The 16,497-nt window shown below is 35.0% G+C and overlaps 1 pseudogene; it reads left to right on the plus strand.

Annotated features, from left to right (window-relative positions):
- The window catches only part of LOC129776050 (hemicentin-2-like), a 42,625-nt pseudogene that overhangs the window by 17,719 nt on the left and 8,409 nt on the right, over positions 1-16,497 (plus strand).

The following is a 16,497-nucleotide window of genomic DNA, read 5'->3' on the forward strand; positions in this document are numbered from 1 at the left end:
AAAAAAAATTGAGTTATATTGTGTGTTACAATTCCTACAATTCCGTGTGATTTTTTACGGTTGAGTGCTGTTGTTCAACTCAATTGTAAAAAGTGTAAAAATATGATCTACTCCGATTTCATCGTTTGTTTTCCCAAATGTGTGAAAATGTTAGCACCAAGTCCATGAGAAACTGAAAAGAATAGGAGAAAATGTAAATTACATTTCTTTTTCCCGTTTTGTAGAATCCTCATTAATTGTTGCAATCCCCCCGTCTTGCTGGAGTCGACGGGTGACCAACACAAGGAATGGAAAAGGACTGTGCTCTTTGTTCTCCCGTTCTACCCTATTCCAAATATTTCGGCCAATTCGGCATACAGACATGATTCGAGGGTATTTAATATTTTTTCGAATCAAAACAACGGAACGAGAGAAGGTTGAGATCATTTTATGTAAACGAATTCGAATATTATTCCTCCGACAGAGTATTAAGCACACGTTCACTCATCCTGTGATTTAGAGTACGATTAAAAATAGTGCTGATGGAACTAGTGAAACAGTCGTTATTAATTTTCAAAAATAATTGATTGGCTTCCAAAGGCAACTTCTAAGGAAAGATCACACTTTTTTATGAATACAACAATGAATACTTACCACTTATGATTTGAAAATTAATCAAAAATTCACTCGAAATAGCTATTTCTCATGGATTTATACAAAACGGAATAGTTTCTCTTATTCGTTTTGACGTTAACCTACTCACGACTCTACACGTGGGTACCAATATCTTCAAATACAGCTTCCACACAACTTACTGTTTACCGCTTCCGTCGCGCACTAACTTTGTTTTCATCATTCTCCTTTCAAAACAAACAGATGTTGTGTGATATTTTTTTTGATAAATTGTTTGTTATTAGAAAAACTTTTTCCCTGTCAAAGTGCCCATCTTCCGATGTTTGTACGACTTGTTGGTAATTATAAGGGCTACTCATTTTTTTTTTTGAGGATTTAAAAAAAATATGTTTTAGAAAAAAATAATATTTTGATAATGTTTATGACATGTAAATTTAATGAAATTTAGACGATTTGCTACATTTCATCCTTGGGACAGCATCTTGTGGGTATTATAGTTTTTGAGTTATATTTTTTCTAAAAAAAATAAAAAAAAATGTTTTGGCCCTTTTCAAAAAGTAGTCTAATTCCTTTTTGAATATTTCAAGTATTCAAAGTTGCTCAAAAGACCAATGTGTTTACAACCACTACGTTTCACTGCTATCTGAGATGGTGGCGCCAACGACCAGTCGTGTTGCCATGAAATTCGTCAATATTTTGAAAAAGAACAGAAAACAAACATTAGTTCTCGCTCAACTCAACGCTATTTATCAATGATAAATTACGCCGCAGGACGTTTTGTTGCAAAGAAAGAGGGCCGCAAAGGTCTGAATATATCGCCATGTCAAACTTATAAAAATTGGAAGCAAAATGAGATCCGCAACACGGGAAAGGATACCACACAGGAAAACAATAATCTTAACGGTTCATCGGGGCAGTTTTTGGATAAAATGAATATTCAATTTTGGAAACGATTTTCACACGCCAGCCTCCAGCGTAATCCTTTGGGGTTTCAATATTCTGCAAAAGGAAAAAAAACCCGAATCGAATCGATGACAATGGTGTATCTTAGGAAATCCTTTCACACACGCCACCCGTTGGGGGGACATCCGAGCACAAAAAAGCTGTTTGGCATTAGAGCAAATTGTTATGGAAAATTTAATGACTCTTTATGGTTATTCTTCTCTGCCGATGAATATTTAGTATCAAAAAGGCCTTTTTCGGTTTGCTTGCGACTCATCTACGAGTGGTGCAAAAAATCTGCGAAAATTCGGTGGTAAATGGCACCCCAATGTCATTACAGTCAAAGATCTAATTTCTTATTCGACTTAAATATGCAGGTCAGAGGAGAATATCATCCACATGGTGCAGCCAATTTAATTTGTCCGACAAAGTCTTGAGAAAATATAAAGTTACATAATAATAATATATTTCACCCTACCTTTATCGTTAATTTCATTTTTCAGTTGAGCAAAACATGTTGACAAATTTGGCACCTTTTGACGTAGGATTTTTTCTTTCGGGATCAAATAGGAGGTACAAATTGAGAAATGTAGATTGTATCGCTTATTGCTCATAAATTTTCGATCGATTTAAGAGATTTTAGAGATGTTTTTTACTTTTTTGTACTTTTTCCTTTAACACCACTTTTTGACCTAATCAGTTATCAACGTTCATTAGCTTTTTTTTTTGTTTGCGAAATTTGCTCCGCGATCAAGCAGTTAATCGACCCCTCTTCCATCTATTAGTAGTTTATCTTCCGCTAGAATTTTAATTTTTCCGACCCGCTTGAGTTCTCAATTGGGCACAAGTCTCGTTTTTCTGTTTGATTTTTGCTGCTTGTTAAATTTTACAACTTCAACAGTCCAAGCCTAATTTCATGAACCTATATGGATACGGCTTAGGTAGGGCATTGTTGGCTAGTTTGTTTCATAATGGCTCTTCAAATACCAAATGCAGCAGTGAGCGAAAAATTTTACTGAAGAGATTTTCAACATTTTTCCAACAAAAATAGAATACTCGCAGAGGTTAGAATTTCTCCCTGAGGATCAAAATATTTTCATTTCATTTTTCTCTTTTATTTTCCATTTATTTTTCGGCGTGTTGGCAATAAAAATCTTTGACAACACCCAAATGGAAAAGAAGTCTGTGTCGATGTTTCGTCTATCTGCATAACCTCGTATACGCGAGGAAGGCAACGCGAGAAAATTCTAGATGAATTTCCACGCTAGCGAAGCTGCTCCCTTACACTCACCTTGACCCTATCGATGATGGTCTGGTGTCGTGTTTAATGTTTGTTGCGTGATAACGACCTTCTTTTCCATGTAAAAGCATGAGTGCTTTTTTGGCTCTCTCATGCGAAAATAAGAGGAGCAATTCGCTGCGAGTGGCTCCTCGAATCAGCAGAATCGTTATTTATGTAGGCGTTATGTTCGAATTTGCTATGCGAAGTCAATTTTTATGGTTTGGTACTTTTGGGAATACTCACACGCCCGGGGAAGACAATTTCGGAGGTGAATTTTCATCTGCAAAATTCCTTGCTCAATCGGATGATTCTGTTGAAGCAGTTTAATTTTTTTTATTATCAACCGTAAGTAAAGGTTCATTTGAATTGCATTTTGTCATATATTTATTCAACAAAAATGTTTTTCTCATTCACATTTTTATTTGAAACTTGCGTATTGTTCTTGGACAAATGAATTTTCTGGAACCATGCACATCCTTATGTTTCTATTGCAATCCAATAATTGAATGGAGATGAAAATTATAAACATTTAATCAATTATGTCTTACTCTCGTAGTTATCGTTCGTATTATTTAATATGGTAGCATATCTATAAGGGTGTGATTCAATCAAGCTTGAAATTCAGTGTGTCAGTCGATGCCTTTCGTGTTAATTATCTTGTTTTTTCTTGTTTATTTTGGACCATGACTGTAAGCCCGTTAGCCTTCTTAAAATTAAACATGAATACATATTTTGTATGTAAAAGAATATTTTTGGGGAATTTTCCACACCAAATCAAGTATAAAGACTTGCACGTGGCAGGCATTTTTAAATGTGATGAATCATATTTTTTCTGACACCCTGACGCGGTACGTTCGAAAATAGCTTGGAGCATCAACATGTTGTAATACAACCATTTCAATGCCAGATTCTCGTCATAAGTGGTAATTTTCTTCTTTATCGCAAAACATAAGGGGAAAAATGATTTTTCGGACCACCGATTAACTTTGAAAATCATATCTCGATAGATAAAACGATAGAAAAAAAAATCTTTGATATCGAGATATGTTTTGTGAAAAATCCTCAGCTTTCAAGAAAAAATATTTTAAAAAATAGCGCCTTCTATTCCATAGCCATGAAAATAATAAAAAACGACTACAATCACTAATTACGAGAATAAAATATAGTTTTTTACAAGTTCAATTTTTTAATAAAAGACTATCTCATTAGCTTCATTTTCATATGTCGATAATTTAAATCGGTTCAGTGGTTCAAATTTTGGTTATAAATTTTTGAAAAAAAGTTATTTTCGGGAGAAAGTGGAAAAAATGATTTTTCGGACCACCCTAAAATGAAAATGGACACATGAAAAAATTAGGGTCTAATATTTTGCGATAAAGAACAAAACTACCACTTTTCATAGAAAACTGAGAACCACTATATCGGTTTGGCATGGAATGGCTGAATATTGTTAAATGGATACAACTAATAAAATACTGATTTTCTCATGCAGAAAATCTATTCGAAATTAATCGCTATAGGCCTGTTTGTTAAAACGAATCGTTTGAATCATAATGCTAAACTGGTTACAAATTCCATTGTATTTAATGTGAGCGTGACAATAAATTGCCATAGCATTTGCGTCACACAGCACGCTCATTCTATGTTTGCTCTCATGATGGATTACAATTGAGTTTATAATTGATTATGTTGTGATGAACGAACAAAAACTCGATTTGGCAATTTTGTTATTTGTACCGCAACTGCTAAGCATCGTTGCGAAGGATTATGTCGCGTAACTATGTTTCTGCCCCGAATACTTTGCGAGTGTATAAATGAAATTTTCAACTCGAAGCTCTGTAGCTGGATAGCCGAATTCACGTCTGGGATCTGTAACGAAGCAAATGATTTTGTCATCCCATTCGACGCGTCCAAGGGGCTGTAAAGTCTCCATGGAAATTCCCTACAAAGTGTAGTGAAAATCATTAATCTTGAATCATGTTCCTACTCGAATAACCCAAACTCTTAACGGTTTCGACAGATGCTACCAAAAACATCCGTGTTGCGAAAAAAATAAAAGTTCTCCCACCGTCGGAAACCTTTTTCCCTCCTGCCGGGAAACTCCTGAATGAAATTCCTGTATGTGGAATTGATTGAAACCACGTTCAAATCACAAAATCACACAGCATTTTTGCGCTGCCTATTTTCTTGAGATGATATTTACTCCCAACATGATTTTTTTTTGAATCAGGTGTTGTTTTCTGCAGTGTCGCATTTTTTCACCGATTGTCTCAAATAACAATACCGAAAAAATGAACAACGAGAGTTGTGCCAGGATTCATCAAAACAAAATTCAAATGATCGTGCCACCTGAGGCAATCTCCTACGATATCCAATCATTCTCTTTTATTTCGGGTCTCAAATGATAACTAAAGCGGTCAATCGGATTTACATCCTGTCAAATATATAACGGGAATTTTCAGTTTCAAATCTCACCGCAGAGCATTTTTTACTTTTTCATTTTTATTTTTTAAAATTTTTAACGGGAATGTATAATTTCAAATCTCACTGCAGAATATTTTTTTACATTTTTATTTTTTCAAGTTGGTACTACTGTCAGTGATCTTGATGTCAATTTTGAGCGTGATCTGCCATTTAAATCGTTTACAGTGGCATTAAAAAAAGGTTAGCTTTTTTGATTGGCGATTTTTAATATGATGTTGTCCACTCGAAATTTCATCCGGAGGTACAAACGGTCAATAAAGAGTACACTGAAATTGCTTTTTACGTGTTTTTATGTGATTTTTTACGCGGTTTATTTTTATAAAGATTTCGGAATTTACACGGTTTTTGACGTGGGACTACGGAGTATATGGGGGTGAAATGAAAACCTAAACACGGAACATGCAGGAAAAATGATAGATTTCGAATGCTTATAACTCGAACATTTCTTTATAGATCGGAAAGATGTTTGCATCAATTGATGGGAAATATTTCTACGCATCTATCACAATTAATAAAATGTTATATTCCATGAGATAAACAGTTGAATAACTGTAAAATGTCAAGCGTTATCTAAACGCCATAACTACCAAGTTTTGATTGGCCCAATTTACGGGTTCCCCAACACAGACTTCAGAATCAATGTACCTGTGGGGATCCGCTTTTAAAATATACTAGAGGCGAATGAACTGAAAAGTTTAAAACCTCTATAATTCATCACGTTCGTTCGTTTGAAAATATACGCAAGCTGCGAGTTCTTTTGTACTCGCTTATCTTTGTGCAGACTTCTAAACTGAGAAGCATGGAAAAATCGTCATTTCAGATATTAGAGGTGAATGAACTTTCGCGATTCCAGAACTACGTACACATGAGAGATGCAATAATTTCAGAGGGAAACGTCAAATACAATGATCATTTTACAATTCTTCCACTCATATAGGTTGGTAGTTCTAGGCATCATATCAAACGTAAAAGGACGGTTACAAACTTAATTGTAACGAAGAACATAATCTATTACAATGCCTGAATTGATCTTACATGATAACTGTTCAAACTTTTTACTTACAGAGCAATTATGTTGAATTCAATTGAATTCGAAAATTGTGTCATTCAATCGATAAATTTAATCAATACAATACAAATTCTTACAACAACTGCTTACAACAAAAATTTAAGACAACTGTAGTCCCACGTCAACCTTGTGGTTATATCATATATATAACCCACCCATTTTTTTCACTCGGATTGCGAATTTACGCGGTTTTTTTTCACGCGGATTCCGAAATTAAATTTTTATACAAATTTGTTTGTAACCACCACTAACCCTTCCTCGAAGCAACGAAGATCCAAGTGAACATAGAATATGAAAACAAAATTTAATGCATAACATTCAAGTCACTATTTTTTGCAGAATAACAAATCATGGATCAGGAATATGAATACCAAGTCAAAATCCGTATTTTAATTTTTGTTTTTTTTTTGTACTTGGAATTCAAAACTATGGACATAATCTCAAGATTGCTACCATAAAAAGTATCTGAATCATGAATCCGTGAGCAGGATTGGGAAACATATAAATGAAATGTCTGGACACTTATTTTGAACCTGAAATAAAAAACTGAAATCTGTATTTTGAAACACACTCCAGACATAATAACATCATGGTGATGTCCTTCAGGTGAAAATATTGTCACGACAATTATTAAAAAATTTTTCACGACAATTATATTTGTGTTCTGACTTGAATTTTAAATAGACAAACTTATGGTTTTATACTAAATTTTGTTTACAATTTCGACTTTTCAGTGCTTATGAATGAACTAATGAATGAATTCTCTTACGAAATTCACAATGTAATGTCAATGAACCGAAGTGTGTCAAGATTGAACTAGATATATATTCCTAGTAAAAGGCGTTAATCGTTCCGGTCTGAAGTTATTTACAATAATTTTTGTGTATTTCTGAATATATTTGGACTTCTGAATATCCTTTAAATTTCTTTGTAGTAATACTTCGATCTAGATAAATAAATCTGAAATATTTTTTTTAGTAAATTGTTGCAATACTATAATAAATGGGAACTTGAAGCCCCAAAAATTACAGTGAAGCATGAAATACACATCAGTGATATTAACGATTTGACTTGCGTTTGGATTCACCGAAGATTCATACGAACATTGACTAATCCAAATATTAAGGCGTCAAATTGTCATGTTTTCCACTCCCGACGGAATACGTAAATGCAAACTATGAAAACTATGTCAGCCTTTTCCGCTTATCACGATAACCGGAGGATGTTTTTCTATCGTTTGCCTAGTTATTGCTGTTCGCTACCTGCAGGCGGAAAAGTCACCAGCTGTTATGTTTGAACACTGAATCGAGCACCACTTTACTAGATTTAAGTGATATGTTGAACATGCACCCCCCCTCTTTTTTTACCGGAATGTGAACTTCGAGAGAACACCGCGTCACGTCGATACCGGCAAATTATTAAAACTCGAACAACATAGATAACATCTATTGATGCACATCGGGATCGAATTCACTTCAAGCTAAAATTGGACGATCTAAATCTTCTCCAAAGTAAAAACAAGGATCAACCAGACTTTTCCGTTGAGGAGAATATAAACCCTTACGGTGAATTAGATTCGCTGAAATTACTATCGTCTATATCCCGTCTCTGAATACGATTTAATTCTGGAAATACTTCTAAACAAACAATTACATGCAAAACGCTGATAGCCTGTGTATTAACTAGAGTACTTTTATAGCATCCTCCTTCTGCTATTAATTTTACTCGCTAAAGCAATATTTCAACTGGCCTGAATCATCGCCCCGAATAAAAAAAAATCTTTCAACTTGTGAAAACTTTTGCAATATGGCAACTTTTATGAAGAGAAAAAGCGATCAAAAGACTAATCACTGAAAGTCATATCATTTAAATAATAGTTTTCACAGTCGTTTGATTGAACTGCATTATACGACAGGTCCTGTTAGAACAACAGAAGCAGGAAGAGTACTCGTAATCTATGATTTAGCAAATCATTTGCGCATACTTGTACCCTGTTACAATTGAATTCAATTTTAATAGTGCTTCGAGAGACCTACAATTGAGTGTTCTTTCTATCGAAGAAAAAAATTAAAGAATTGAAATGAATAAATCAAGTCCCATTGCCATCAACTACTCTCGACCAATAACTTCAAGTCTACATACATAACTTCTTCTTTAATTTAACTTGTTTCGTTCATTTTATTTCCCCATTTCATTTAATGAAATGGATGTGACAGAGTTGTGCTCCCTTGGCCGAGTGGTTAGCGTCGTAACTAACATGCCGGGTGTTCGGGTTCGATTCCCGTTCTGGTCGGGGGAATTTTTCGTCAAAGAAATTTCCTCCGACTTGCACTGTGATCACGCGTATTCTAGAGCTTGCCACTCAGAATGCATTCAAGGCGTGTTATTTGGCATAGAAATCTCAACTATGTACTAATAAAAATGACGCAAGTAATACTACGTTGAGACGGCGAAGTTCCTCTAGGAACGTTAGTGCCATTGAAGAAGAAGAAGAAGAAGAAGAAGATGTGACAGAGTTCGTTTCATCCGTTCGGCCCCAACCGCTCTTTGGAATTTATATTTTTTTTGTGATTTCGCGTATGAGCCTATGTATCTATACCCTCCTCCGTTGAAATTGTTGCAATTGTTACTGTAACCGAGCGCTGTCGATTCGAAGGGTCTCTCGACTACTCAATTCATATGAACATTTATGCGCGCATTTATGGTCGGGGAGAAGGCACACACAAATCCAATTTTCGTTGGAAATAAACATACAAAGCTGTTTTGCAACTAAATACTTGCCCGTTGGGTCTTAAAGATGCGACAGAGGTATGACGGGGGACGTTGTCGTACGACAGTTCACTACGAACCTTTGCAACGAAGGTGTGAGGTAACAGATTCAATTGCACCTCAGTATATCGATATACACAGGCTAGAAGTGTGATTACGAGATCGAATCGCTATGACAATACAGGTGAATCGATAATGATGATTGCGGCATCGCTATCTGTAGCAAATGTTCTTTGTCCTATAACAATTAATATTTATTTTTCATTAATTTTTCTCTTCACTGAAATAAGAGATATTCATCTATTCTCTAGTTTATCTATGATCCTGTATGATGAGCATGCAATAAGTAACATCAGAACTCAACCTTTCTATCATCAGTACATTTTCATATTTATAAAAAAGTTTATTTAATTTATAAAAATAATATACTACACTAAATTTGGAGCCTAACTGCTAAACTAGCTAACTATGCACCATTCTAATTCAAAATTTTTTCCCTCGTTTCATTTCAGCACATGGATCTTCATCGCACCTAAAAACTATGAAGCATATAGTAGTTGTGATGGTTTTTATAAACATAAACTATGGTAAGACATCAACGACAGGAAGTATATTCGCAAAAGTATAGTCGTAATTCAAATTAAATTGTTTCTATACCCATTCCCCCAAGATAAAATGAACTCTGGCGTGACATCCTTGTTATGGAGCAATTTCACGTCAAGTCAGATGACCTGACTCTTTTCGATTTTTTTAAAACTTTCTAAATCGGAGAGGGTCGCTTGGAAATGATTTTTTTTTCAGACGATATGGCGTGGTTTGATCCATGATAAAATATTGAAAACTGAATTCATTATACCGTTCTGAATCATATTTCGGACGCTTAAGGCATATTATGCAGAAAACAGATCTAAACTTTATGCACAGATATTATTTGGTTGATATTTTTAATAAATAAGTTCAATATACTTTTAAGCTTTCTACTTTGGTACCTATTTGATTGAAAACATAAAAAAATAGCAATAGCATCAAAAAAGCATCGAATAAAATGCTTTTCAAATGAAGCGAATAAAAATCAAACTTCGGACGCCAAATCAAATTTCGGACAGATTGAATTCAAATTTCGGACAGTTTATTTTGTAATTTTTTGAACGAAAATTACATTACACTTGATTATATTTTATAGTCAACTGCGAAACACTTACCAAGCAATCACAGTAAACTGTTAACGATGATGAGAACTGTTGAAACACGGGAGAAATTTAAATATTTATGAACGGGTAAATTCTACGTGCTCACGAGAAGGCAACGTCAAACACAAACGATAATGAGTAGTGTTGATAGATCCGATTATGTTATAATTTAAATGTAGTTCTCATGTGAAATGATTAAGAAACCAAGGGATTACTCTAAAGAAGCAATTGTGATATTAATTTGATAGTTATATCATCAGTGCATTAAGCATTTCAAGATATTAGAATAAAGTGTCCGAAATATGATTCAGAACGGTACATCATTTGATCATTCCTTCCTACATTTTTTCCATTCCATTTCCGAAGAATAAAACCTAGCATATCTAGGAAATAAGCTCGTTTTCCCGCGGCAGGGATATTGAACGTTGTAACAGTGAATGAAAACTGGAACCACCGGGAAGCCATAATTAATATTGGATCAATCATTTGCTCTTCTTTTCACTTCCCGGATGCTCCCTTGCAGGCATTTCCTCCCGCCCCCAGTCGGTCGACATCGACGAGCCGCACACATACACACCACCGAAGCATTACTTTCAAACGTCTTCCTTCGACGAAACGGTAGAGGACGATGACATTATCAAAAACCCACTGGACCGGGGGCCTTACTTTGACATTTCGGCCTCGAGGAATGTAACGGCTCTCGTCGGGAATACGGCCTATCTAAACTGCCGAGTGCGGAATCTCGGGAATCGTACTGTGAGTATTTACTTTGGGTTAAGAATCGTTGAAATTAGATTGATTAATTTTAATTATACTTCCGTTCCCTTGTTTTTTTTAACTGCAGGTATCGTGGATCCGACATCGAAACCTGCACCTACTCACGGTGGGTAAAGCCACCTACACATCGGACCAAAGGTACATAATCCATCACAAGACGATTGGTCGCTGAAGGTAAAGCTACCCTCACAAAAAACAACTAGTGTTTGAAAAATTCCGGACATTTCTCGAATTATGCAAATTCCTCGTCTCATCTGAACAATTTTTTTTTTCATAATTTTTTCGTTATTTGAGAAGCTTTCCCGTTGGCGTAGAATAAAATAATTCACCCAAGATAAACTTTATATAATTGAGTTTTATTTACGAAATAGACTGTTTCATTGTCAAATAAGTTTTTTTTGCGTCATTACCTACAACTTTCCACCCAAAAATCACGTAACGCATTGTACCGTAACAACAAAATCACTCATTCATGACACCGGAATCCACGAGAAAGCTGAAAAAGATATCAATATTTTCTATCAACTTAACGGATGTTGGTAAAGGATTCTTAGAAAAATCCACCATCGGTTCGCAGGGACCGATTTGAGCCAGACGAAAGGGCCATGTAGTTCCCTCAGGCCCCCAGCTGGATGGGGATTCATCGTGTTAACGGTGCCTTCTCTTTGAATCTCTCCTGTGCCGTGTGGTTCGAATATATTATCGTTTTTATTTATGGGAATCAAACTTTGAAATGAATGCTAAGTTAGATTAATAATTAATAAAGTTTCCCATTCAGCAATTCGCTTAATTCACTTGATTAGGCTCGAATTGGACAAGATAACATTCAACTCAAGTGCCGCGGCTAAGTGTTATTTATTTTCGAAAGTTGTCGGTTTTTTCTTTAAGAGAGAAGTGAGTAATTTTTCAGCTCGGTTGAACAGTGAGAAAAGTAAATCCGTCAGGCACAAACGACCTACGAGGGCTCGCTCATCGTAAAGAAAAATAGATTTCAATTCGAGACTTGAAGCTCAAGCATCATGCTCAGGAAGAGAAGAAAATATCAAGTGTAACGAAGTGGTAATAAAGCAGCATCGAGATTGAAAGAAACATCCAGATATGAGAAATTCCAAACAGTGAACAGAAATTTTCATACCAACTTCGGAGGGAACGTGCACAGTTTTGTTGCCGAACATCATCGACCTCAGAAAATGACATTGCTGTATGTTGGAACACTAAAAATGGAATGAAGAATATGGTTAAAATTTTCACAAGCGAAGTACCAAACAAATTTTTCAAAAATAACAGTGAAAAAAAAAACATTTTCAAATCTTAAATTTATTTTTCCAAAAACGTTCAACATACATTCTGAGAATATCTGAATGGCCTTAACAATAACCAACAGTTCATCAATGCATCGGATGATGAGCACTAGAGTGCCAATGGATGTATGGGAAAAAAGGGACCCTCGAATTTTCAAAGCGAACTTCTTTAAAAATGAAAAATGACAAACTTTGACCGCTGTGCGACACTAGTAAATGAAGTTCGATTGAGCTGGTATTTTACATAGGGTTGTTTTTCGGGGGAATCAACATTTTCAAACAAGTTCGCTCGCTTTGAAAATTCGAGATGACCATTTTCATTGGCACTCTAATGAGCACATCTACAAAGAAAAAGAAATCTAACATCTTTTTCATGTTTTCTTTGAAAAAAATTACAACCTATCCTAATTTTGTCCACAGTCAAGTTCGCGATATAATAATATAATTCGACTAAGTTCAAGAGTATATTAAATTATGGACTTTTGTCAAGGACGCCCATTTTATATCTCTTATAGCTTCTGTAATTTTGCATTTTTGAATGGAGACTCCTGAAAAATTTTACGTTTTATTTGTAACATTTTTGTGTTTATATTTTCGTGATTGACATGTTTCTGAATAGCAAGAAGGTTTCAGAACATGTCAATCGCGAAAATTTTCTAAAATTTTTGTTTTTTTAACATTTTTTTCTAGAAGAAACACTAGAAAAAAATGTTAAAAAAACAAAAATTGATTTTTCCAAAAAAAAATTCTAAATTTAGAAAATTTTCGCGATTGACGAATTTTTTTGATATTTTTCAATAAAAAATTGATCAAATTGCTATATTTCGTTCTTTGACCAAAATTTTGTAGGTAAAAATTGAAGAAAAAAACTAAGGCCATATTATAAGAGGTGTCTGAATGTTTTAGAGATGTTAATTGCATATTTGACATCTCCAGAAAAAATCAAGACGACTTGATGGGAACAGTGTCACTCAACAAAGTTTCACTGGATCTGAGATAGGGCCACCGACTCCTAAGACGAGTTGGCATGAAATTCGTCATATGTAGTCTTATCACCAAAAAGAAAAAAAAAATCGGGTGATTGGTGGGGAAAATAATAGAATTTTGAACGTCGTTTGATTACGGTTCTATAATGGGTGCTTTGCAACTTTTCAATCTCTTTTTCGATTATTCTACACTACACTACGCTTCTACACTAGTTCAGAATTGCATTCAAATAGGATAACTTCTAATGAATAATCGTAATATGATGTCTAAACAATATGTTTTTCGCACACTCATCTCAGCTATACATTTCGATTCAGTATAGAACAAAAGCAATAAAATTAATATTTCAAATAAACCGCCAAATAACTACTTGAATGAATAGCTCTGCCGTAGAAATGATCTCATTCCGAAAGTAAACTGCTTCTCGATAAATTCTGCATTCTGCAAGTATGCATACCTTTTCAATTGCTCTCAGCACGACAAAATGGAAATAGTCATTACTGGATTCTCCTCTCATGATTCCCGGGAAGCTTACGCTCATTTTTATATTTTTTTTTCATTTCCCTGAGAGGATTGTTCAATACGATATAATAAATAGTATCAAAATCTAATGCCTCCTAGAATCTCGCAACCGCACTCGACAACATCTCAGTTATCTTTACTTGTCTTCTAGGTATTGTATCCACAACCACGGGACTCTGGAGTGTACGAATGTCAAATATCTACAACACCCCCGGTGGGATACTCCATGACGTTGTCCGTTGTCGGTAAGTATTTCCGCCAATTTCCTCGCAACTCACACAATCATTTTCTGCCGTGCTCTCATGCCTTCAGTCAGGACGGTACGATTTTTTTTCTCTATTTGATTTCATAGTTTTTCATATTGTACAAAGCTATTATCACCTTACGTTTATGATTTTGGATTAATTAAAACTTGTTTTCGCTGTATAAGAATTGGAGTGATAATAACCAAGAAGACACAATGAAGAGGGCGTTCTTCATCGGACCTCTTTCGAATTTACATTCTGGATGGAGCTCGGAAATTCGATGGGAAGAAAATTATACGGATTGCTAACCATGGCAAAATCTGTTTTATTTTTTGTTTTGGAACGGAGCGGCACCACCGATCGGGTAAAACGTAATATCATAGCGAAGAAGCGATCAATCTGCATTTTTATGAAGTCTTATAAGTCATGGGCTATTTCTTTGCTCCGAAACGCATTAATAAAACCTTGAAGTTAACAGGTGTGTGTGACAGTTTGTCCTCACTGTGTGGTTGTTAATCTTTCTGATAGAAAACCTTGCGAACAACAGAAGCAACGTGATAATTGTTCATAATCTCTTACTAACATAGGATTAAGCTGATGGAGAGCCACTGCTACCAACGAAAATTACAGTTGTTCAACACAGAATCAACTGGTTTTTGTTCATATATATCTTAATTTCAAGCAAATTCAAGCAAGCGTGATGGCGTGAATAACAGTTTCGGTAGAGTAGAGCTACTCTACCCATGTTTGCATAGGAAACATAATCACCACATTTTTGTTGTTTTTTTCGTCTACAAGCGTAGCGATGCAAATTTCCAATGAAATAATATGCCCAGTTGAAGGATATTATCGGCAAAAAGGGGGCCCATGAGATTTTGCGCATTGAAACATATCTTTTCCATTTGGAAAACGCTTGCGTCTACCGGATAAAATCAAAGAGGTTTGGAAGAAATTTAGTGAAATGTCTGGATTAGTTCCGAGTCTATGATAGTACTTTTTCATGAATATTCTGGGATATGATAAGAACAGCACTGCCCATGTTTGTACAGGAGACGAAAACGACAAAATGAACAAAAGCGGCTTTTTCCGCTGTTTCGCATTCTACTCAATGTAATACGTTTGCTCAACATGCAAACATTTTTTGTTCGAAAACATTTGAGCAATTTTGAAAAAAACGTTTCCGAAAAATCACTGTTTGCCCGCATAACAGACGTAGTTCCATACAACTTTCGTACATCGTTCGAAAATCAACAATTGTTAGTATTATATGCTATAAGCTAAATCTACATTTGAATTACATTCTTTGTAGAGTCCAAGCATGCCTGTCACGATAGTGCATTATTACTTAGAGTTTCCTAATAGATGGATATAAGAAACCATTGAAACACTGCTCATATAATTACTATTTTCTGTACACTGCACTGCGATGAACAAAGAGAAGCAATTGTGTTTTTTAATGTTATAATTACCTAAATTTCTGTATTTGCATCTTCAGGTAGATAATGAAACAATCAGATCAGTAGTAAAATTAAAATAATATTGGTTCTTAGCATTATAACTCCTCGTATTCAACATCGAATTGTTTCACATACTCAGCATTTACTCATACCGTTGGAGTAAGTCACTCCACCATCTTTATGCGATTGATCGTGATATCGGTAAATGATGTTGCTAAAATTACCTAGCTGTCCCCGTGAGTTTTTTTTTTCTGTTACGGAAGTTATATTTCGGATGCACGGAGGATTGAATAAGATTGTCTTGATGATTGGAATGTCAAACGGAAGAATATTATTTCGCATAACTTTTTTCGGACGAATTCACCGTTCAGCAAGATTTCATGTTTCCACGGAACGGTTTTCTACAGTATGAACTTAAATGTTTTGAATTCTATCATGAAATTGTTTACAGGGTCTTTCAGATAAAACACTCACGCAACAAATGTTAATAACTTCTACAAAGGTGAATCGAGTTTTATATTAAAAAACGAAAATAAAGCTTATTTTAGGACATTTTTGATGTGACCAACTCTTTTTTCGATAACGCGTTTTAAACGGTGAACAAAATTCTTCATGCACAACTCTAACATTACAACTTCGATGCTCTTGAAAATCCGAGTAATTTCTTTTTTTTCCTCAAAATTTTATAGCCTATTAACATAGCAACGGTCCTTCACGTACCCCCAGAGAAAGTAACCAACGACGAGAAATGTTGAAATTCTTACCATAAGAGGACAAAGTTTCATTGAGCCTTCGGTTGCTCGAGTAATACGATTTCACTAAAAATACACGTTCTTGTAAATTGTAATTCTTGACACAAA

The sequence above is a fragment of the Toxorhynchites rutilus genome, chromosome 3 (genome assembly GCF_029784135.1).
Source record: "Toxorhynchites rutilus septentrionalis strain SRP chromosome 3, ASM2978413v1, whole genome shotgun sequence".
NCBI lineage: Eukaryota > Metazoa > Arthropoda > Insecta > Diptera > Culicidae > Toxorhynchites > Toxorhynchites rutilus.